The sequence below is a fragment of the Magnolia sinica genome, chromosome 16 (assembly GCF_029962835.1).
Source record: "Magnolia sinica isolate HGM2019 chromosome 16, MsV1, whole genome shotgun sequence".
NCBI lineage: Eukaryota > Viridiplantae > Streptophyta > Magnoliopsida > Magnoliales > Magnoliaceae > Magnolia > Magnolia sinica.
The window spans coordinates 39,294,776-39,318,783 of NC_080588.1; the positions used below are offsets into that span (position 1 = coordinate 39,294,776).

The 24,008-nt window shown below is 40.6% G+C and overlaps 3 long non-coding RNA genes across 3 annotated transcripts; all 3 read left to right on the forward strand.

The window, feature by feature from the left end:
- The first annotated feature begins 15,811 nt into the window (after positions 1 to 15,811).
- On the forward strand, positions 15,812 to 16,395 carry LOC131228529 (uncharacterized). Its single transcript, XR_009162998.1, has 3 exons — positions 15,812 to 15,982; positions 16,108 to 16,188; positions 16,281 to 16,395. It is a non-coding gene; the product is annotated as an uncharacterized LOC131228529 (long non-coding RNA).
- Positions 16,396 to 17,484: 1,089 nt separating this feature from the next.
- On the forward strand, positions 17,485 to 18,161 carry LOC131229749 (uncharacterized). The gene is made up of 2 exons (XR_009163570.1): positions 17,485 to 17,569; positions 17,673 to 18,161. It is a non-coding gene; the product is annotated as an uncharacterized LOC131229749 (long non-coding RNA).
- A 1,878-nt stretch (positions 18,162 to 20,039) lies between these two features.
- LOC131229703 (uncharacterized) lies at positions 20,040 to 20,757 on the forward strand. Its single transcript, XR_009163551.1, has 3 exons — positions 20,040 to 20,176; positions 20,246 to 20,309; positions 20,563 to 20,757. It is a non-coding gene; the product is annotated as an uncharacterized LOC131229703 (long non-coding RNA).
- Positions 20,758 to 24,008: the final 3,251 nt, after the last annotated feature.

The window sequence follows — 24,008 nt, forward strand, 5'->3', positions numbered from 1 at the left end:
CCCGCCAGTTGTAAATAATCTCGTAAAGTACGAGGCAGGGTGCTTGATGCACCTCATTCTCATCATGGATTTCCTTAACTCTAGGTTGAAGTGGATTTGGAGGTTGATCGGCTGGTTGATTGGTAGCTATAACTTTAGTCAACTCCGTGGATATCTAGTGGTGTCTAATCCTGTGATGGATAGATAACCCCTTAACCAATCTCTTTCACTTAAGAGACGTCGAGTGTTATTACGGACCCACTTGGGCATGAAACACTCTCAGCCCTCAATTTCAAAATCTAACATAAACCTAAAAGGAAAGAGGGAAATAGAAATCTAGAAATATAAATAGAGAGAATTAGAAAGAAGTTACCAAATTAGAAGTTTCTATTTTGGGATCGTGTAAAAGAAAAAGGAAAGTGAATTAGTTTCTAAAAAGGAACTAAGAAAGCAACCTAGTTTCTAAAAATGAAAAAGGAAAGTTTCTAAAAATCGAAAATAAGTTAGTTTCTAAAAACAGAAAAAGGAAAGGAAATTAGTTTCTAAAAACAGATAAGGAAAGTTTCTAAAAAATAAAAAATTAGTTTTAAAAAACAAATTAGGAAAGTTTTTATCATAGAATCAGAAAGTAAATTAGTTTCTAAAAACAGAAGCTAAAAGTTTCTAAACTTAGAAATAGAAAGCTATTTTAGTTTCTAAAATAATTCTAAAAAAACCCTAACTTGAAAATAAAAAGTAAAAAAACCTTAATCTTAAACTAAATCCAAAACTAGTTAATCTCAGAAAAATGCAACCGTTAATCTCCGGCAATGGCGCCAAAAACTTATTCACAATCCCAAGTATAGGGTCGTGATGTAGTAAGAATCTCGGTAAGACAGAGGTCGAATCCACATGGATTAATCTTGTGAGTATTCTGAAAACAACTGGAAGTAGAACTGGAAGAAAATGTAAATCTAAATATGGAATTAAAGGGAGTGATTGTGAAAGTTTTAATTAGAAACTTAAGAATTCAAAGGTGGGAACTAGGGTTTCCAAGGATCCACTTGTAGCAATCAGAGAGATCTATTACTTGATTCAAGGACACAACCGGAATCGAAGTCTTATCCTATCCAGTTGGAAGATATCTCAATAAAATCAAATCTGAATTTTCTTTGACCTAATTCTCAATGGATGAGAGTCGTGAGAATTGGAAGTGATTCCATAACCTAGCCATGTCTAGGAGACAATGGCAAACAACAGGATATACCAATTCTACAATCAAACATAGGAGAATTATGAGGGTTAGAAGGGATTCCATCACCCAACCATGCCCAAGGGACGATGGTGAACAATAGGATTTACTAACTTCAAAATCTCAGTACATGAAAAGAAGATACTCAAAGTTATTGCAGATCTATTGTAATTTGAGTCATAATAAACTATTAAGAACTAAAAGTATTCCTTAAATATCAAACTAGAATAAAAGAGAATTCAATATAAACATGAATCAAAGCAATAGAAACATTTCATCACGCTACAAGACTCACCTCTTAGCCCTAACTAAGAGGTTTAGCCAACCATAGACATGATTGGACCAAAGTCTCTTAAGAAAAACATGAAAACAACTAAGGAAGAAAAATAAAAACTTTAGCGACGACTTCTCCACCCTTTTGTTCCACTCCTTAAACCCTAAAAGATGCCTAGGAACATCTTAAGGAGTCTAATTTATAGCTGTGGAACTCTAACTTTTGCACCTAGTTGAAAAACTCTAGAAATTGCCTCAAATTTATGCAGTTTACTAAAATAAACTTCACTCTGCATAGTTTCTCAAAATAGACTTCACTCTGAGCAATTTCACAAAATGATCCAAAGTTTCAGAATATGCTTTTTCAGGACTATTTTAGGATTCCTTTTCTTCATTTCAAATCTTTGATTCTCTTGATTCCTTACTTGGTTTTCTTGGATCTTTGGCATGTGAATTCTTCAATCTCGGTCTTCTAAGATCCATCACTTGCCTTGGAATTCTTGAGCATCAAATCTATGCTTTTAGCACTATTTTCAATCCAAGCTCTTAAATTCACCTTGCAACACAAATATGAGTAAAATATAACATTAAGCATTATCATGTTCATAAAACCAAGATATAAATGGGGGATAATATGCAATATTTGACCCTCAACACTGTGCATAACAAGTGGTATCAGAGAGTAGGTTTTGCGTTGGGTTGTTTGGATTGAATATGAGACATAAGATTGAATGTGAGGTTAAAGTATGAGAAGTTTACAGGTAAAAACAACTTCAAATTGTGGAGGTTGAAGATGAGAGTCCTCATAATTCAGCAAGAGGTGTCACGGGAACTTATTGGTAAAGCAAAATATCCTAAATCGATGAAAGAAGGGGATTGGGTTGAATTCGATTATAGGGTGATTAGTACAATTCAATCGTGCTTGCCTGACAAAGTCCTCCATAGTGTTATTAATGATACGATTAACATATGTACGGGGTACCTTGGTGACCCTAACCTTGACTCAAAATAGCCATAAACCTCAAGATGATCGTGGCTTAGTAGGTAAACCGTATTTTGATCATCACTTAACCTTAGAAGCATTATTGAAATATGATAAGATATGCTATAGAGGTCCTGAGCCATTGGAAATGAAACTGTCTAAAACCAACAGTCTTAGTAGTGTGATTGAGCGAAGCTCGATCGATCGAGTCAATCAACCGAACATGCCAAAAAAACGTGTAGCAAACAACCGACCTAAAAAAGATTTAGTTTGGGCACTCGAGACACGGGCTCGATTGATAAAAGAGTCTTCGATTCTTCTTGAGCAATCAAGCTCAAGCTCGATCGATCGAACATGGCTAAAATAGTCTAACGAGTTCACTTAACCATTTTCACCTAAGCTCGATCAATTAAAGGCCATACTTGATCGATCGAGCCTAGCCGTTTGAGATCTTTTAAAGCTGTTTTATTATAAATATTGCATTTAGATCTTTGAAAAATTTATGTATTTTAGCATTTTAGAGACCATAGTGCATCCCAAGCTTTATCAAACCTCATAGGCTAGTTATATCCCAATGAGATTCCTGCTTTATTCTTAATGATTCTTTACTATAATGAATATTTCATGATCATTTACAAGAAGATTACAATCTCGAGTCTTCTATAAAGTTTAGACATCTTTTATATTTTGCAATTCCAAGTGTCTATCAACCTCTAGAGTATCCATTAAGTAAAATCCCTTAGAAATTCATCTTCCTATTAGTTGTAAGAGATTTTACCTGTAAGACCTGTATCCTAGCCCGTACCATTCCTTAGGCTTCCGCGGTCCTCCCGATCAAATTTCGGCGACCCGCGGCCTATTATCGGTGTTTGCGCGTAATCTTGAGTCACGTCCTGTCGATCTGAGTCGGCTCAACCCGAGACCTATACCATTGCGACCATGCCGACGCCGCGATTCCAACGCCGCGTCTCGTGCGTGAATGCGACGCTTAGATCATGAGATGTAGCTCGTGCATTGTAATAGCTGTGGACCACACATTTGCAGGGCCCACACATCACAATGACACCATTTCCTAGGTTATCATGAGGTGATGTCATCACCCCATGCCAAGTAATAAATGCTTACAAGCAATTATGGCATTTATTTTCCCTATAAATCAACCCTAGCATTTATGGCCTTACATAAATTAACTACTCTCCCTCTCTCTCTCTCTCTCTTCTTCTTCTTCTTCTTTTCCTCCCCCTAGCAAGAGAGAAGGTGAAAACGTCCATGGCAACTCTCCCATTTCTAGCCACATTCACCTTAGATCCCCTTCAATCCTGCCATTAGAAGCTCATCTCCACCGTTGAAAAAGATCCTAAAAGGCTTGTGGACCCGAGGAATTGAGGAAGGAGTTGATTTAGAGGTGGGTGCTTCTCTCTCTCTATCTCTCTTATTTCTTTTGTGTGATGTGTGGCACACTTGGATGGACCCTACCTTGGTGGATGTCTCATCTAAACCGTTAAAATCATGTGGACCCTACCTTACAGATGACGAGAAAACACAAATATCAGATCCATCGGTGAGCCACATTTATGTGGGACACACCTTGATGAAACATGGGCCTACGTTCATGTGGGACCCACCATGGGCCGTGTTTATCCATGCCGTCCAGTGTCCCTGGATGCTGGACGTGAAGCATGGTGATTGCATGTGTAGACATGGGTGTGTACTAACAAGCCATCATAATAATAATAATAATAATAAACAATATATATACATGTAACGTCAGTGCCCTTTTTAGATTTTTGGGTGGGTCACTTGTACAGGCTCCACCTTTATGTATTACGTTAATCCACGCCGTCCATTCCTTTCCCGACTTCATTTTAGGCGTTGAATAAAAAAACGGAGTCAATCCAAGGTTCTGGCGGGCCATACCATGGCAAATGGCTGTTTTCACCGTTGAAATCTCCCTTGGCATTCATATATACTAAAAAAATAATCAATATTGAGCTCGTTGGATCTGTTATTAGTAGTAGAATCCAATGGCTGGAATGGATTCACGTGGAGTGGGCCCTATATATGAAAAACCTTAAATTTTCGATTTTCAACCAAAAAAAAAAACACAACCACAGGCAGCTTTGCTGCCGCTGCTGACAAGAAAGGACGTCAGGCGTCCTGCGCTGCGGGCGCTGCGGACGGACAGACCAGGGACCCACGGTCCCAGCCGTGGGCCCCACCATGATGTATGTTTACCATCCACTCCATTCATTAGGTGGGCCACTACCTTAAGTGGGTCCCCTCCAAATTTCAGCCACGTCCAGCACTCAGGTGACCCACATCACAGGGAACAGTAGGGACTAAATGTTTGCCATTGAATTCCTTCTAGGATTTCAGATAAGTTTTGGATCTAAAGCAGGTGGGCCATGTGGGACCCACCTTGATGAGATGTATATCTACACCGTCCGATCAGGGTGTGGCTATCAGTGAAGTACGAATTGACGGTGGAGGGGGGGGGGCTGACAGTGAAGTGTTAGCTGACCGTGGGGTGTACTCACCTAATGCATCAATATATATATATATATATATATATATATATATATATATATATATATATATTATATTGCTATATATATAAAGGGGGGTAGCCCATTACGTGGGACCCACTTCTGTTGTTTTCTTCAGCTGCGGCGTGCAACCTTTATTACGGTTAGTGGCATAATAGATGGGCCACGCCTGATGCGTGTAGCATACGCACCGTCCAGATGAGCTAGACGGTGGGACCCACCCCTGGTGTGGGGCTCGCCTGGATGTATGTGTTAGTCCAGGCCATCAGGGTCTGGACGGTGTTAGTATATTAAATATATATAATGTGGTGGGCCCTACATGGGACCACCGTGCTATATGTGTTTGTCCTTGTTGCTCAGCAGCGTGGGATCCACACACATGTGTGGACTCCACTGTGATATGCTAAGATGGGAAGAGGGCTCGCCTCTAACGTTTGGGCGGGCCATCCACACCGTCCATTGTTTGTGACGGTGGGGACCCAACCAACACGTGGGGCCTACTCTAACATGGAAGCAGAATGGCTGGTATACCTACACTGTCCAGATGAGCTGGATGGTGGGGTTCACCATGATGAATGGATTTAATCAACGCCACCGTACTTGGAGGCCCACTTTGGAGTATGTTTTGTATACACCGTTCATCCAACTAACGTGGGACCCCACCTTGAGTTACGTGTTGTCCACACATGTAACACATGTGATCGTGAGATGGCCAGGCACGTGGAAATCCACCCTGATATCTGTATTTTTTTTCCCAAGCCATCCACTTGTTTTACCAGATTGGGCCACTATGATATATGTCTTGATCCACACCATTCAGTCCAGTGGACAGTGGTCCCCATCATAATACATGCATTGTGTATTCACGCCGTCTGTCCAACTGGGCCCTGGTGTATGTATTTAGCCACGCCGTCCATCTGTATGTGGGACCGGCCATGACGTAAGTGTTTCATCGACGCCGTCCCGTCCATGTATTGGGCGTGGACCCTATACACGTGGTCCACCTTGATGTATGATTTAATCTACACCGTCCATCAGGTTGTGATGGTGAGGACTCCACCATGATATGTGTTATATCCTAACCTCTAGGTCAAACAGGGCCTGCCTCAATGTATGTTTGATCCACACTGTTTGTGGGACGTGTGACCCACCTGATGTATGCATTCTATATCCACACCGACCAGCTGGTGGGGCCCATTTGCTGCATGTGTAGGGCCTACCTATTGTGTATTTGAAGCCCATGGGTTGTGGTCCATTGTGATGTATTCGAGGCCCAATACGATGTATATGTGGCCCATTTAGTGAGGCCCGTGTAATGTATTTAAGGCCCATGTGCAGGGTCCACCTATTGCGTATTTATGTCCCATTTGGCGAGGTCCATCGGTATATATATTTATGGCCCATTTGGTGAGGCCCACTGGTGTGGCCCATTGATGCGGCCCACTTGGTGTATACGAGGCCCACCTTGGTATATTTGTAGCCCATCCGTGGGGCCCACCTCGATGTATTTGTAGCCCATCCATGAGGCCCAACGTGTTGCATATGAGGCCCATGTAATATAACCCACTTGGTGTATCTGAGGCCCATGGGTCGTATCCCATTGTGATATATACTCGGTCCATACGTCGTGGCCCATTGTGATGTATATGTAGCCCATGTGATGCGTATTAGCCCCATGTGACGCGGCCCATTATGATTGTACGAAGCCCATTGTGGTGTGTTTGAGGGCTAGGCTATGGAGCCATTGTGATGTATGTTAGGCCCATGTGAAAGGCCCATCGTGATATGTATTAAGCTCTTGAGTAAGGCCCATGGTGTTCTATATTTGGCCCTTGTGTGAGGTTATGGGTCCACTATATGTTAGGATCCATGAGGGCCATTCCTTGGGGGGCAATGTTGGTTAAATGTCCACATTGTTGGGGTCGATTGTCAATGCCGGTTGCTGATACCGATTATGAGTATGTGACAACATAGCATCATGATACAGGCCCATACGTATCATCTGCATGTTTGTTATGAGATGTGGTTAATCATTGCATATGTCATTGAGCATGTTGTTATGAGACTCCCTGATAGGCGGAGGTTATCTACTTGAGCACGCAGTATGCACAGGATTGATGCATGACTGGATTGTATGACTCATGCATCTCGCATTATGATTACTGTACGCCCTAGCGACACCAGGGTCGTAGCCTCCACAGGCGTATCGTGGATGACCAAATGGGACACCGGAAATATTTTGTTCTAGCATACGGGCGCCATAGATGTCCCTGGGTGAAAATCCCTAAACCTCCGTGGCCAGGAGACACCCCAATGTCGAGACCGAGTGGATACATGAGTGCCCGAGTGCCGAATACCAGGAGGCCGCGTCTCCCACTGTGTCGTGGTCGGTTGGGAGGGGGTGTGGCCCTACGAGCCCGAGGGTAGGGGCAATACTAGGCTGAGTTTGACCAGCTCGTGAATGGGTCCGCTATCGACATGCCGGATAGGTATTGACAGACTATTGGCCAGGCGGATAGTGAGGTTTCTTACGCTCACTTGGACTGTGCGGCTGGGAGAGCGGCAGTGCCATTTGGAGTGTACTAAACCCCGGTGATGATCCCAGAGATGAACCATACTGATATGTGGATTTAGTGAGCAGGAGTTGCATACTCATTCATGCATTCATTCATTCACTATCTACTCGGGTTGGTGGTATGCAACTAGTTGTTACGTGTGCCTTCGCAATGGCCAGGATTTCGGTTGGGGCGTGCGACTAACCTGAGATCAGGAGTTTACCACATTGAGTCTGACTATCCAAATTTAGGTATGGGACTGGTTTGGATAGAGGTCCCTTGTGATGGACCCCATAGCCTGCGATACTACGTACTACCATCCCGACTTCACACTCCAGCATGGTCATTCCATTCGCACCGTATATTGCATTACATCCGTGAGATACGACATGTTGGGTTACTGTGCTTCTGCATTTATATGGTCTAGATATGGCTGACGCATTTGTGAACACATAAGGAATTATATACCCCATTGCATTCTCAGCATTTGATGTTTGGCTCTTTATGACTCCTCGTTTGCGTAGCTGTTATATATTGCGTATTCTGATATTGATTGGCTCATGGACTTGCTCGTATTTTCGCTTACTCTGTTATCGTATGATCTATAATCTTGTGAGTATTTCTGTTTACTCTGATAATTCCTGCTCTTGTCAGTATTTCTGCTTACTCAGATAATTCATGATCTTGCTAGTATCTTTGTTTATTCCGATATTGTACGATTTATGGATTACCAGTTCTTCCAGTTTGTATGATAATGACATTGTATTGAATACTTGGCACTTACCTTGTGCACACACTTACACCACTCCCTAAGCTTTCTATAAGCTTATGCACGATAGATGCGTGCAGGTATTATTAGGTTGCAGCAGCGTTGAGCTTGGAGCGTGCAGTTGTATTTTGGAGCTTTGATTTCGATATATGTATTTTCCCTTTCAGCATTGTACTCAAATGATTATATTAGTGGATATGTGATGATGATGTTGCCTTTGTCAATTGGGTAATCTTGTGGTTATGCTTATTATGAGTTAAATGTATTAAAAAAAAAAAAATTCTCCTTGTAGGAACCCAGGATCGAAATCTGGCGTATGGACGCTAGGACCTGAGAATGGGGTACTACGGAGGCTGTCGGCACTGAATTCGGTGATCGGGATTCCTGCGAATCCGATTTCTGGGTTTGGGGCGTGATATTACCCATCCTCTCATTACGTTGGTCACCTAAAATGAGCACCATATGCAAGGTGTTTGATATTGGAACTGAAGCCTTGACAAAGCATCAACATCAATGATCGAGAAAGCAAAATGGGAGCTGATTGAAACACAAGAGAACATCGATCAAGCAACCCAATACGAGGCATCAACGAGGCTCAATCCGATGAGTAAGGTTATCATTTATAGAATCCATATACACTCATTCCCTATGTAGATTGAGTGCAAGAGTTTGATTGCAACATCGATTGGGTTCTTGTGTAGGGCCTTGGTTCATGTGTATGACGTATATCAAGTCCTTATGTAGGCCACCAATATGGGTGGTGTGTGTGTGTGTGTGGGTTCTTGTGTAGGATCGATATTCGCGATGAGCCTCTAGAAAATAAGGTAAGTTTTTGAGGGGGCCAATCCTTATGTGGGATTTTAGAGATTTGAGATAAACTTGATTTAAAACTTTATAATAGTTAAATCTGATACACTCATGAGCTGAGTGCATCCACCAGGACTGGAGTAGGAAAATCGAACAATTACACATATTGGTGTTTGGGATTGTCTTTGAGTACTTGTTTTATTATGCTTATAGGATTAATTGGCAAATTATATGTTTGCATTATTAAATGAATGTTAAAAGTCAATAGTTAGCACATTACACACACATGTACATTATCTTATTTATATATCAGTTATTTCATTAGCATATCTACTGTAGCCCATGTGATTGGACCTACTGTTGGCTTTGAAAACTTGGTGTTAAATTACTTTACTTAGCTTGAATTGTATATTAGTTAAAGTAGACAATTAAATTTAATTAGTTAAAATTTTATTTGATCATAATTACTCCCATTTAAAATATAGCTAACATTCTATAGTTCCATCAAACTTCCGCACATATAGATTGCTGGTCCACCGTCTCGTGTAAAGCAACGTTTGTCACATCTCAAATTCCATTAAGTTCTCACATTCTTTACTTGAATTTACATTTATACATTCTTTGGCATTTTTTGTTTTGAATTTTCAAATTTATGAATTTTCAAATTCAAAATTCCAACAAAACTCACTCCTTTGATGGTTTTAATTTACGTGTACGTCCTACGAGGCAGGCCGCATGATTAGGGTCATCAAATGGGCTCACAAGGTACTCAGTGGACACATGAGATGGGTCTAAGTACCCTTTGTTGACATGTTAAGGATCAGGTCAGGTTCATGCCTCTCCTTTTGGACTGGGTCAAGTCCAGCCGACTTTGGTTATGGTCCATTTGATGGACTCAGTCAAGTCAACAGGTCCCAGTTACTTCTAATTTTATAGTTAAATATGAGGTGGTGTCCAGTATAACTAGTTATACTATAAGTTACAATCTATCCAGTGGATAACTTCCAACCACTCATGCTTGCGCAGCATCCAACACAAGCATCCAACTCGTCCGGTAGGTTGGTCCCATCACGAGGATCACTCTATGGAAAAAATCAACAACCTTCACTCATTTAGCGGACCATACCCATCCCATCAAGAAGATCACTCTATGGAAAAAATCAACATCTGCTCATTTAGTGGACCACACTTGTATTTTGCAGTGGCTAGATAATGTTTTTTATGGCATGGACCACCTGATGTGTATTTGTCATGTAATCGGTTCATAAGGTGACATGGACATGGGATGAAAGGAAAACACAATTGTCAGCTTCATCAAAACGTGTGCACTTCCAACAAGTTTTTAGTGGTGCGTGTTCAATCGTTACTGCGTGGTTCATTAAGTCTTGGATCTATCTATTTGTGAGCTTATACCTAAAATGATATGGCAAAATGGATGGACACCATGGATAAAATCCATTTAATGGGGAAGGCTTCACACATACCCTGTCCGTCCAGGCGTTGCCAGGACGTGTAGGAGTGGATTAGGTGTTACTCGAGTACTACCTTAGTGGGTATTATCCTTACCATGTGGAGCCCACGTTGATGAATGTGTTGTATATTCATGTCGTCGGATCATTTTAGTATGCTATTTCAAAACTTAAACACATCTGAATCTCCAGTGGACCACACCACGGGAAAAAGTAATGAATGACCATTAACAATTTTTTATTTTTTATTTTAATTATCAAACTTATCTTTGTATTTTCTCTTCATCCTATCTTTTTAACCTCATCAATGGGTTAGATGGTAAATAAATATTATATATCTGCTTACTATAAACCTTAGAAAGTTTTTAATTGTTTAATCACCGTTGTATTTCTGAGGTGTGGTTAAGCTGAAATTGGATATGATTCATTTTTTGGACCAGCTGTAAAAACAGATGGACAGTGGATATACCACACATCATCAAGGTGGGCCCCCACAGTAAGGTAAACCCCACTAAGGTATTATCCTTACCATGTGGAGCCACGTCGTTGAATGTACTGTACATCCACCTCGTTCCATACTTTCTTTCCTATTATTTTAGGATGATATTCCAATTCTCCGGTCAATTACACCATTGGAAAAAGTGATGAATGATCAATAAAAACTTTTTGTAAGCCACCAAAATTTGGATCCAGCTGATATATACACGATTTTTTCTTCATACATGTCTTTTTAACCTTATCAATGGGTTGCATGGCAAATAAACATTACTGGACTGCTCATGGTATTTGGCAAGTTCTCAATGATGAGTGTTCAACGGCTTAGATTTGTATCCACTTTATTTTTGGACCATGCCTTAAAATGAGTTATAAAAACAGATGGACGGCATGTATATACAGTACATGGTCCAGTGGGTGTTACCCTTACGTTGGGGCCACCTTGACGATGTGTTGTATATCCACCTCGTGGGCATTTTTTTTTCCTCACAATGTCCCCAAACTTAAGTAGATCCGGTGGACCACACCACTGGCAAAAGTGGCGAATGACCCTAAGAAACTTTTTGTAGGCCGCAATATTTTTGATAAAGCTTATCTACATATTTTCTATTAAGGTGTTTTTAACCCTTATCAACTGTTGCATGGAAAATAAACATGATGGATGTTCTCACCGCGTCCCCAGGAGGATTTTAATAGTGGGCATTCATTCACCACAGTTTCCTGAGTTATGGTCCAGCTGAGATTTTGGTTCCACTTAATTTTTTGGACCCCATCCTAAAATAGACTGTAAAAACATTTGGACGGCGTGGATAAATAAGGTGGGCCCCACAGTAAGGGTAACGGACGCGGATTTCTTGTTAAAGCCTTTGGCAGGGCGTTAGTGCGCTCTTATACAAAGTGGAGTCCACCGTGATGTTCATGAGAAATGCAATCCGTCCATTCAGTTTTTGAGCTCATTTCACGACATGCTACCAAAAGTGATGAACTGGGCCATAAAAGATGAACAAGTGGAGAAATTCTTACAGTTGAAACCTTAATAGATTCTTGATGTTAATCATCCAAACCGCACATGAAGTGAAAACACCAAAAAATAGGAAACGGATTGGCTCCTCCCCCTGCCACCAGCCAATGGCTGATGGTCGGTGCTCTGTGGGCCCCACCATGATGCATGTGTTTCATCCATGCTGTCTATCCATTTGTATAGATCATTTTAGGTTATGATAGAAAAAAGGGTAATTTACGACTGTACGACCCATTTATGGCCCATTTAGGAGACTAAGCCCACCTCATTTTCCCTTGCAAGAATAGGCCCCAGCTGTACGGACGCCTTTCCAAAGGTCAAAAATGCCCCTGGTATAAACGACGGGTTTTACTACCGCTGCCAGCTGCGTCTCCATCGAAAAAATCTTACCTTTTTTCCTTTTTTCTCTCTCTGATTGTTCATCCTACCCATAGATTACCAATTGCTGATCATTTCTCCCCCTTGTGATTGTCCACTGAAGCAGTAAAACCCTTCTTTTACCGCTTCCTTCTTTCCCCTTTATCTGGTCGAAAATACATACCTCACAGACGTCCCTTTCGACTTTTTTGAGCAAAAGATAGGACAAAATATGGTCCCCCCAGCTAAGAAGCCTCGAGTGGCAGGTATATTGAAATCCCTGCTTTCATTTTTTCGACCCCACTGTATATTTTACTATAAATGCGCACCGTCCACAATCCATTTTCAATTTTTAAAAATATTAAGCTTTGTTTAGGTGGACCCCACTGTATATTATAGTATATATGCGCACGGTCCCCAATTTAATTTCATTTTTAAAAATGCTTAATGGTATGGCATGTCTTGATAAATGAGCGAAATCAGGACTCAAATGGCCCACATTGAGAGTTGTTTAAACAAAGAATAAAATTAGATATGAAACTAACTGAAGAGCATGAAAGTGACTGAGCACCGACTGAGTTAACAGACTGAGGACCCACTAAGTTATTCAATTCGCTTCAAACCATGATCATTCTCATACATTTCACGGTCATCCTAAACAATTCCGTGTTGATTCACAGTTATTTCGAGGCATTTCGCGGTCAATTCTCATCACTTCATGGTCATTCGCATGCATTTCGCGGTCAATTCGCTTCAAACCATGATTATTCTCATGCATTTCATGGTCATCCCAAACAATTCTGTGTTGATTCACGGTCATTTCGAGGCATTTCGTGGTCAATTCCCTTCACTTCATGGTCATTTTCATGCATTTTGTGATCAATTCGCTTCAAACCATGATCATTCTCATGCATTTCACGGCCATCCCAAACAATTCCGTGTTGATTTACGGTCATTTCAAGACATTTCGCGGTCAATTCCCCTCACTTCACGGTCAGTTACATGCATTTCGCGGTCAATTCGCTTCAAACTATGATCATTCTCATGCATTTCACGGTCATCCCAAACAATTTCGTATTGATTCACGGTCATTTCGAGGCATTTCGCGGTCAATTCCCCTCACTTCATGGTCATTCGCATGCATTTCGCGGTCAATTCGCTTCAAACCATGATCATTCCCATGCATTTCACGGTCATCCCAAACAATTCTGTGTTGATTCACGGTCATTTCGAGGCATTTTGCGGTCAACTCCCTTCACTTCACGGTCATTTGCATGCATTTCGCGGTCAATTCGCTTCAAACCATGATCATTCTCATGCATTTCACGGTCATCCCAAACAATTCCGTGTTGATTCACGATCATTTCGAGGCATTTCGCGGTCAATTCCCCTCACTTCATGGTCAGTTGCATGCATTTCGTGGTCAATTCGCTTCAAACTATGATCATTCCCATGCATTTCACGGTCATCCCAAACAATTCTGTGTTGATTCACGGTCATTTCGAGGCATTTCGCGGTCAATTCCCTCACTTCACGGTCATTCGCATGCATTTCGCGGTCAATTTGCTTCAAACCATGATCATTCCCATGCATTTCATGGTCATCCCAAACAATTCCGTGTTGATTCACGGTCATTTCGAGGCATTTCGTGGTCAATTACCCTCATTTCACGGTCAGTTGCATGCATTTCGCGGTCAATTCACTTCAAACCATGATCATTCCCATGCATTTCATGGTCATCCCAAACAATTCCGTGTTGATTCATGGTCATTTCGACGCATTTCGCGGTCAATTCCCTTCACTTCACGGTCATTTGCATGCATTTCGCGGTCAATTCGCTTTAAACCATGATCATTCCTATGCATTTCACGGTCATCCCAAACAATTCCGTGTTGATTCACAGTCATTTCGAGGCATTTCGCGGTCAATTCCCTTCACTTCACTGTCAGTTGCATGCATTTCGCGGTCAATTCGCTTCAAACCATGATCATTCCCATGCATTTCACAGTCATTCCCGGTCATTCCCCTTCACATCATGGTCAATTCCATGCTTTTCATGGACAATACCCTTTACGCCACGTTCAATTCCACCCATTTCATAGACAATTTCCTTCACCTCACGGACAATTCCATGCATTTCACGGTCAATCCCCTTCACTTAACGGTCGATTACAGTCCTTAGACAAATCCGCGCATGGTCAAATTCACGACGTTCATGGCCAAAATGTAACATATAACTCTAAAATTGACCCATATCTTAGTGAAATTGGCCATGAAGTTGTTGAATGTGACCTATGAGATGACCATTTGACATGGAATTCTTCAAAATGCCCGATGACTTCTTGATATTGACATTTTTTTAACTGCCAACTTTGATATAAATTCACCAAGAACTGTATGAAATACACTGACAAATGAGTGAAAGAGGCTCAAAACTTGTGAAAATTCACTAATAAGTCTTGTACTTTCATTTGGAATTTGCCAAAAACTGACCGCTAACTCGGCACAGTCACACCATACTTTATGAATTTTCACCACAATAAGTCAACTTTTACATTATGTGTCGTTAAATACCGAATGTTATCATTGATTTAATTTCTAATTCATCATTGCAGATGACAAACCCTTGCATAAGGGATTCGGTGAGTCGGCCCCTACCATCTCATGCAGATGTTCATTGACATGGTGGTTTGATAGTGTGAAGAGGGGGTTGGAGAAGAATAACACTAGATTAAATATATTTAGGCAGACCCCATTCTCATTTTTATTAGACATTCCATCATTTAGATTTATAGGAGTCATTTTTCACGCACTTATTAACAGATATATAGGCAACCTTGTATTCAAGATACAGGGGAACCATATAAAATTTACCAAGATGGACTTCACCGTAATAACAGGGTTGAAGACTAGTGATCTCTATATACCCAATATCCATCGTTCGAAAAAGTCATTAAGAGACAAATACTTCCCTAAATATCCTATCCTAAAGAAACATATACAGGAGTTGTTCAATAGGATAGTTGATAGCAATAAGCACGAAGATGTCGTGAAGTTAGCCCTAATATTATGTGTAGAGTGGTTTGTTAGGAGTACCGACACGAAAATTAAATGCTGTAAAGAGTTTATTGACCTTGTCGACTCATTGGAAGACTTTAATATCTACCCCTGGGGTAGTTTGGCCTACCGATGATAGAAGAGATCGAGAGTGCCTTCATGGCATCCCAAGGGCCTCATTACAATGTCACCGATTGCATATTTCCCCTACAGGTAAGGATACTTTCATTGTCTATTTTAATTCATAATTTATAGCAAACTATATTTATTTAACATCATCTTGTTATTTCATTGTAACAGATATGGGCCGTTGAGAGAGTACCAGCTCTCCAACAATGTATAATTTCATACGTTCCCTTCCAATTTTCACGAATCATATAATATCGGGGATGGAAGCTTCCGAGGTATAAGAAGATTCATGAAATTATAGAGAGTAAAGATGTAATTCAATTTCTATGAAACTAAGTGGTCACTCATTTAACTATATATATATTTGTGTGTGTGTGTATCTCTGTGTGTTTGCGTGTGTGTTTCTGTAGCATGAAACTGAAAATATTCTCTTGCAGGCTGAGATCATTGTTAACTTAGAGCCGACCACAGAGGAGTTGGAGACGGAGTTTGTTCGTTTGGCCCGTGATATATTTGATGTAAGATGCCAGAAACGTCTTCCTTTATATTGATATTTTATATTTAATTTGGCATGTTATATAACTGATACATACATTACTTCATTCTGTAGAGCACTAAAGATGAAGATGATGAAGATATGGAGGAGAAATCGGGACAGGGAGAGGGGGAAGAGGGTGGAGAGGGAGAAGAAGGGGGAGAGGAAGACAGTATTGGTGATGGAGAGGGAGAGGGAGCAGGGTTGTAACTCACTGGGGAGTCGATGGAAGATAGGGAGGAGCTGGAGGCGCAGAGGCTTCAGTTGGAGAAAGAGAGGGAAGAGTTAAAGCTTCTCGAACGCATACTAAAAGAGAGAAGAATCGATTAAGAGGGAGAGAGAAGTAGTACTCAATGAGGTTAAACTAATGCTGAAACTAAAAGAAGCTTTGAAATTAGAGAAGGAGGAGTTGAATGAGAGGGAGGTTTTGAAGAAGGAGAGGAAAATGCTACTGAGTGAGAAGGAAGAAATGAAGAAGGAGAGGGAAGAGTTGGAGGAGGGTAAAATGGAGTTGAAGAAGCAGATGGAGGCATTTCGTATAGAGAAGATTCGGTTCTGGAAGGAGGACTGTGAGAATCAGAAGAAAGAGTCTGAGAAGGAGGACGATGATATGCGTTGGGCGTTGATATACGTGAGAAATCACTACAATCCATTCCAGTATATACGAGGAGACCTAAGAGGGTGCTGAAGCCGTCTGTCTACAAGTGTTCTCCATTTATTTCTATCTCTGCCGTGCAAACCACTCTAAGCAACGCCGCCAACGATGAGAAACGGAGAGAATTTTCGACTTCTCTGATACCCCTTCAGGCCATGATCGATCCGCTTAGGGTAATATCGCAGGACAAACTCCATGAATTGGAAAGCCGGGCTAACGCAAACAAAGAATCACCTGAATTTCGATGGTTCAAGACCATTTGGGAGAAGAATGCTTGGGTTGACAGTGTGGTAAGAAAATCACACACATACATACATGATTTTTTTCAGAATTTGTATATAAAAGAGTATAGATTAATTTTTCTTATTTATTGATTAGGCTATTGACAAGTACGTCGATTTCTTGGAGAGAAGACACCGATCATTTCCTCTATTATATACAAAAGACTGCAAGTTCTATCCCACATATTTCCTGGTAACTGTATGATTTGGATCATGGTTAATATGCTATTCCATTATATGATATATGTTCTAATTTACTATGTTGTTCGTAATAGCCATGTATCGGCATGCAAATGTCGACATTGCGAATATATTGGGATATTGGCAGTGACGATTCACGTTTATTATTTGAAGGGTTAGAAAAACTCTCTCCGATCAGCATTGTCAAGCCGCATGAGGGGCAGAAGGCCATGTGGCAACATGAAGAGGTAATGGTGTCGTTACAAGTTATCAATGCTAGGTATACCCAAATCAATAATTTCTGGATATTGATATCTTATCTTGTTAAACATGGACAGGCATATGTACCAGTCAATCACGCCAACTGTCATTGGTACCTGATGGTCATCCACCCTTGAGACCGAGAAATCATTATACTTGACAGTTTATACTCGAGGGCACTCAATCGATACAGGCAACATATTGATTTGATAAAGGAGGCGTTGCCTATATTATTTTACGCCACTGGAGATAGGGCTGCGCTGGAAGGAAATGCTTGGACGGTCAGAGAAGATACCTCTATACAAAAGCAGACGAACGGATATGACTGTGGCATTTTTGTCATGAAATATATCGACATTTTGTGCAGCGATCACATTTTGACAGGGAGAGACTTGCAGCCATTCACTTCTAGCTTTAGGGAGTCAATAGGCTATGATTGCCTTAGTGAGTTCAAAATATGATATATTTGTCTTAGCCTTGAGAGGAATCGGAAAATTTTGTGAAATGTTGTAAACTGTTGTAAATGATGTACTGTAAAACATTCATGGTGAAAGGATGTAAATGATGTGCTGTATATTTTGTCATAAATTTGAAGGAAATTATGTATTCGTAATATTGATTTCATTATGAATGGTGAAGACAACATTTTGCAGTAAATGATATCTTTTCTTCACGGTCATTTCTTCACATATCACGGTCATTTCCCGCCTATTCCATGTTGATTCATGGTCATTTCGGCGCATTTCACGGTCATTCCCGCCTATTCCGTCTTGATTCACGGTCCTTTCGGCTTATTTCATGCTTATTCCGTCTATTCCGTCTTGATTCATGCCCTTCACGTCACATCATTTTTTATTTTTACTTTATTTATTTAATTATTTTTTAGAGAATACCAATGATTTTAATAAAATAAAGAAGAGAAATGAAATTCTCAATATACAGAAATCATTTGTACGAGTTCCCCACAGTTTCAACTCTACTGTGGTCAGGACCTTGTTCCTTTTTATTTTTTCTTTTTCCGGTCTTTTTTTTAGGGCCCACTTTGTACCTTGGCTTATCCGTTAATAGAATCCTTAACCCTAAGTGCCGATTTCCTTGTGAGCCTCCCCTCATAATCTCACTGACCAAAATTGACCCATATAGGGTTAGTATGGGAGTACAAGTGCCACTAGGGCCATTTACATCAAAACTGGAGTTATATATAACCCCATCTACCTTGCATGAATTTTCTAATTTTTCCTAGGGCATTTGAAAAGGGGAAATAAGGAGAAGAGAAGAGGAAGCTCGGAGAAGTAGGATCCAACCAAGGAACATTGATTTCCTTTTCCTTGAGAAGACTTTGTGCTGTGACCGGGACGCCTTTCGGGTTCTGCAGGACCACAAATAGGTGAGATTCAACCCTCAATCCAAAAACTAGGCTATTGAAGCCCTTTTTTCATAATTGGTAATAGACTACATCACAATACAACTGAATCCTAGGGCCTCATAATACAACTGAATTATTATTATTATCTTTTTCTTCTAACGAATCGATACTAAGACGTAAGTGTTGAAACGAGGTATCTTTCACTCAGTCTACCACTTGAGCTATGCATCTGGGTGTCGATCCAACTGAATTTATCTAGTCGTAGCCTATGGTCATTACTTTTGGTTGGTTGGAGGGTTAGTATAAAAAAGATCATGGTGGACAACCTTCATAAAAGGCATATGAATATCATGAATGTGTGCCTTCAATTAGGTAGTGTTTTTTCAATCTCTTTCAGACATTTCAGAAAAGGCATATGAATATCATGAATGTGTGCCTTCAATTAGGTAGTGTTTTTTCAAGGGACCCACATATGAGACCCACTGTTTGGTAATCCAGAGTCCTCACGGCGGACAACCTTCCGAAAGGCATTGCAGAAAAGGCATATGAGACCCACTGTTTGGTAATCCAGAGTGTTGATCTAAGGGACCCACATTGGATGGACTGTTCACCAAAAATTCAGATACTGACCATAAGCCTTTTCCCATTGAATGTGCACCATGGCTGAATTACTTTCTCGCCAGTAATCTAGTCCTTAGATTGAGAGTTTAGGGGAACATTCCATCCACTGTGGGTCCCATCAAATCAATGGTCTGGAACTGGATGACTGAACAGTGGGTCCCACTCACAGAAGTTTAGAACCTGAGGATGCCATGCATATTCGTGGTTTTACTGCCATGCTACATGGCATCATAGCAATTTAAAGTGTCCATATAACATCTTTATACACTCTTTCCCATTTCTTGTTTACTTAAAAAAAATAAAATAAAAAATTTGTGGCTAGTTATTAACTTATGAATAGTATACTTAGCACGCCTACTCCCTCAGTCTCATGATTCCAGGATGTTTCTGATCAGAAATAGTTGAATTTCTACTTTTCACTATCATTTCCTTTTCCTTCTGCTTCTAGTGACTAAAATTTTGGTATGTAGGATATATGTGGACCTCCCAGATGCTGAGAATCGAATGAAAATTCTAAGAATATTTCTGGCAAGAAAACCTAGATTTTGTATTCTGATTTGACGAACTTGCCAATGCAACTGAAGGATATTCAGGGAGTGATTTGAAGGTGAAGTACCTACACCTGTTGTCTTTCTTGGCCATCTATTCCTCAATTTCTTACTTTCTTTTTGTGCAGAACCTTTGTATCGCAACAGCATATAGGCCAGTGCAAGAACTTCTAGAAGAAGAAAAGCGACTATGTTCCTTGACTTGTAGGTTGTTGTTGATGTCTGTTTATTTCCTTGGATGCAGTTAGAGTTGAACCAGATTTATGTATGCTTTAAGGAATAACTTCATTTCTGAAAATGTATGGATCAGTGCATGGGCATTGGGCTTTGTGGACAGGCATTGATGTGTCCACTTGTGCATTTTTACAATTCATCTGATTACTCGTTACTCTCTCTTTCACTTTTTCACATATGCTAAATTGCCATTGTTTTTTGGTTTAGGGAGGTACAAATAATGCACTGTGAGTATTGAGGCCTCTGAATTTGGACGATTTTATTCAAGCAAAAGCTAAGGTATGGAAATAATCTCCTTTTGTAGTTCCAAATTCCCATAGTAATTGATTGAAATACTTGAAAAAGAAGTGCCCAGTGTATATTCTCTCAGGTCAGACTAAGCGTTTGATAGGGTGATGCCGTTGAAACCAATATCGATATCTGTACAATTATTCTATAAAATTGACTGTATCTCGGTTGCAGGTGATCAGTCCTCCAAAAATAAAATTGACTGCAATTGTAGAATATGACTTGTGATGGATGGTATAGATCTTTATCATCATGGTCTTGTCCCAGCTATCTAGGGTCAGTTGTTTTCATGAATGGTATTTTATGAAGAGACGTTTATTGTACACTCACACAATTAAGCAAATCTATACATAAAGAACAGATCAGGTTATCTGTGCCCTTCATTTAGTTCAAAATACTAAAGATATAAGAGGGTTCTGTGCTAATTTATACTACAAAAATGTATAAAATGGCAAAGCCTCTTCTAATTTGAACGGAATTCTTTGGGATGACCGTGAAATGCATGAGAATGATCATGGTTTGAAGTGATTTGACCGCGAAATGCATGCAACTGACCGCGAAGTGAAGGGAATTGACCGCGAAATGCCTCGAAATGACTGTGAATCAACACAGAATTGTTTGGGATGACCATGAAATGTATGAGAATGATCATGGTTTGAAGCGAATTAACCGCGAAATGGATGTAACTGACCGCGAAGTGAAGGGAATTGACCGTGAAATGCCTCGAAACGACCGTGAATCAACACGGAATTGTTTGGGATGACCGTGAAATGCATGAGAATGATCATGGTTTGAAGCGAATTGACCGCGAAATGCACGCAACTGACCGTGAAGTGAAGGGAATTGACCGTGAAATGCCTCGAAACGACCGTGAATCAACACAGAATTGTTTGGGATGATTGTGAAATGCATGGGAATGATCATGGTTTGAAGCGATTTGACCGCGAAATGCATGCCAATGACCGCGAAGTGAAGGGAATTGACCGCGAAATGCCTCGAAATGACCGTGAATCAACACGGAATTGTTTGGGATGACCGCAAAATGCATGGGAATGATCATGGTTTGAAGCGATTTGACCGCGAAATGCATGCAAATGACCGCGAAGTGAAGGGAATTTACCGTGAAATGCCTCGAAACGACCGTGAATCAACACAAAATTGTTTGGGATGACCGCAAAATGCATGGGAATGATCATGGTTTGAAGCGATTTGACCGCGAAATGCATGCAAATGACCGTGAAGTGAAGGGAATTGACCACGAAATGCCTCGAAACGACCGTGAATCAACACGGAATTGTTTGGGATGACCGTGAAATGCATGGGAATGATCATGGTTTGAAGTGATTTGACCGCGAAATGCATGCGACTGACCGTGAAGTGAAGGGAATTGACCTTGAAATGCCTCGAAACGACCGTGAATCAACACGGAATTATTTGGGATGATTGTGAAATGCATGGGAATGATCATGGTTTGAAGCGATTTGACCGCGAAATGCATGCAAATGACCGCGAAGTGAAGGGAATTGACCGCAAAATGCCTCGAAATGACTGTGAATCAACGCGGAATTGTTTGGGATGACCGCGAAATGCATGGGAATGTCATGGTTTGAAGCGATTTGACCGTGAAATGCATGCAACTGACCACGAAGTGAAGGGAATTGACCCCGAAATGCCTTGAAATGACCGTGAATCAACATGGAATTGTTTGGGATGACCGTGAAATGCATGAGAATGATCATGGTTTGAAGCGAATTGGCCGCGAAATGCATGCAACTGACCATGAAGTGAGGGGAATTGACCTCGAAATGCCTCGAAATGATCATGAATTAACACGGAATTGTTTGGGATGACCGCTATATGCATGGGAATGATCATGGTTTGAAGCGATTTGACCGCGAAATGCATCCAAATGACTATGAAGTGAAGGGAATTGACCGCGAAATGCCTCGAAATGACCGTGAATCAACACGGAATTGTTTGGGATGACCATGAAATGCATGGGAATGATCATGGTTTGAAGCGATTTGACCGCGAAATGCATGCAACCGACTGTGAAGTGAAGGGAATTGACCGCGAAATGCCTCGAAATGACCGTGAATCAACACGAAATTGTTTGGGATGACTGTGAAATGCATGGGAATGATCATGGTTTGAAGCGATTTGACCGTGAAATGCTTGCAAATGACCACGAAGTGAAGGGAATTGACCGCGAAATGCCTCGAAACGACAGTGAATCAACACGAAATTGTTTGGGATGACCGCAAAATGCATGGGAATGATCATGGTTTGAAGCGATTTGACCGTGAAATGCATGCAACTGACCGCGAAGTGAAGGGAATTGACTGCAAAATGCCTCGAAATGACCGTGAATCAACACGGAATTGTTTGGGATGGTTGTGAAATGCATGGGAATGATCATGGTTTGAAGCGATTTGACCGCGAAATGCATGCAACTGACCCTGAAGTGAAAGGAATTGACCGTAAAATGCCTCGAAATGACCGTGAATCAACACAGAATTGTTTGGGATGACCGTGAAGTGCATGGGAATGATCTTGGTTTGAAGGGAATTGTTCGCGAAATGCATGCAAATGACCGTGCAACTTAAGAGACTAGAAGAAGCACACTATGAACACAACTTGGATAACGTGGAGTGTGTACCGACATGAGCATGTACTAACAAGCTAACCTAAAAAAGCAAAACAATATATATATATATATATATAAAACACATTAGAAACAAAATTGGAAAAATTACACTTCGATATATCGAATATAACACGATATATCGACTAGATTTCGATATAATCGAAACCTAATCGATTAATGGTAGAGTAAGTTGTCGATTATATCGATATTTATTCGATATAATAGTAGTAAGTCATCCTTACAACCGACCGATATATCGACTATTATTCGATTGATCGAAAATGGTCACACACTGTCCAGCGACAAAATGCTTTTTAAATTGTATTATCAATATAATCGAGTATATGTTGATATATCGAGGTATCGATATATCGACTAGAGTTCGATATATCAGAAAGTATCAAAAAATGTCAAGCGTCGAACTGCTTTTTTAGTGCAATTATCGATTATATCTCCGATATTTCGATATATCGAAGTAATTATATATCGAGTACATATCGATATATCGAAAATGTACCTCAATGGTCCAGCAATGAACTGCTCTTCTTAAACGAATTATCGATAATATCGATACTCTGTCGATATATCGAATAACACCAAAAATTTGTCAGTATATATCGAAGTACTCTCGATTGAAGAAATATTTGAAAAGGCTTCAGCCGTTTGCCCAACCGTTGGTTACTCGGTCGATATATCGTTTGTTATTCGATATATCAAATTTG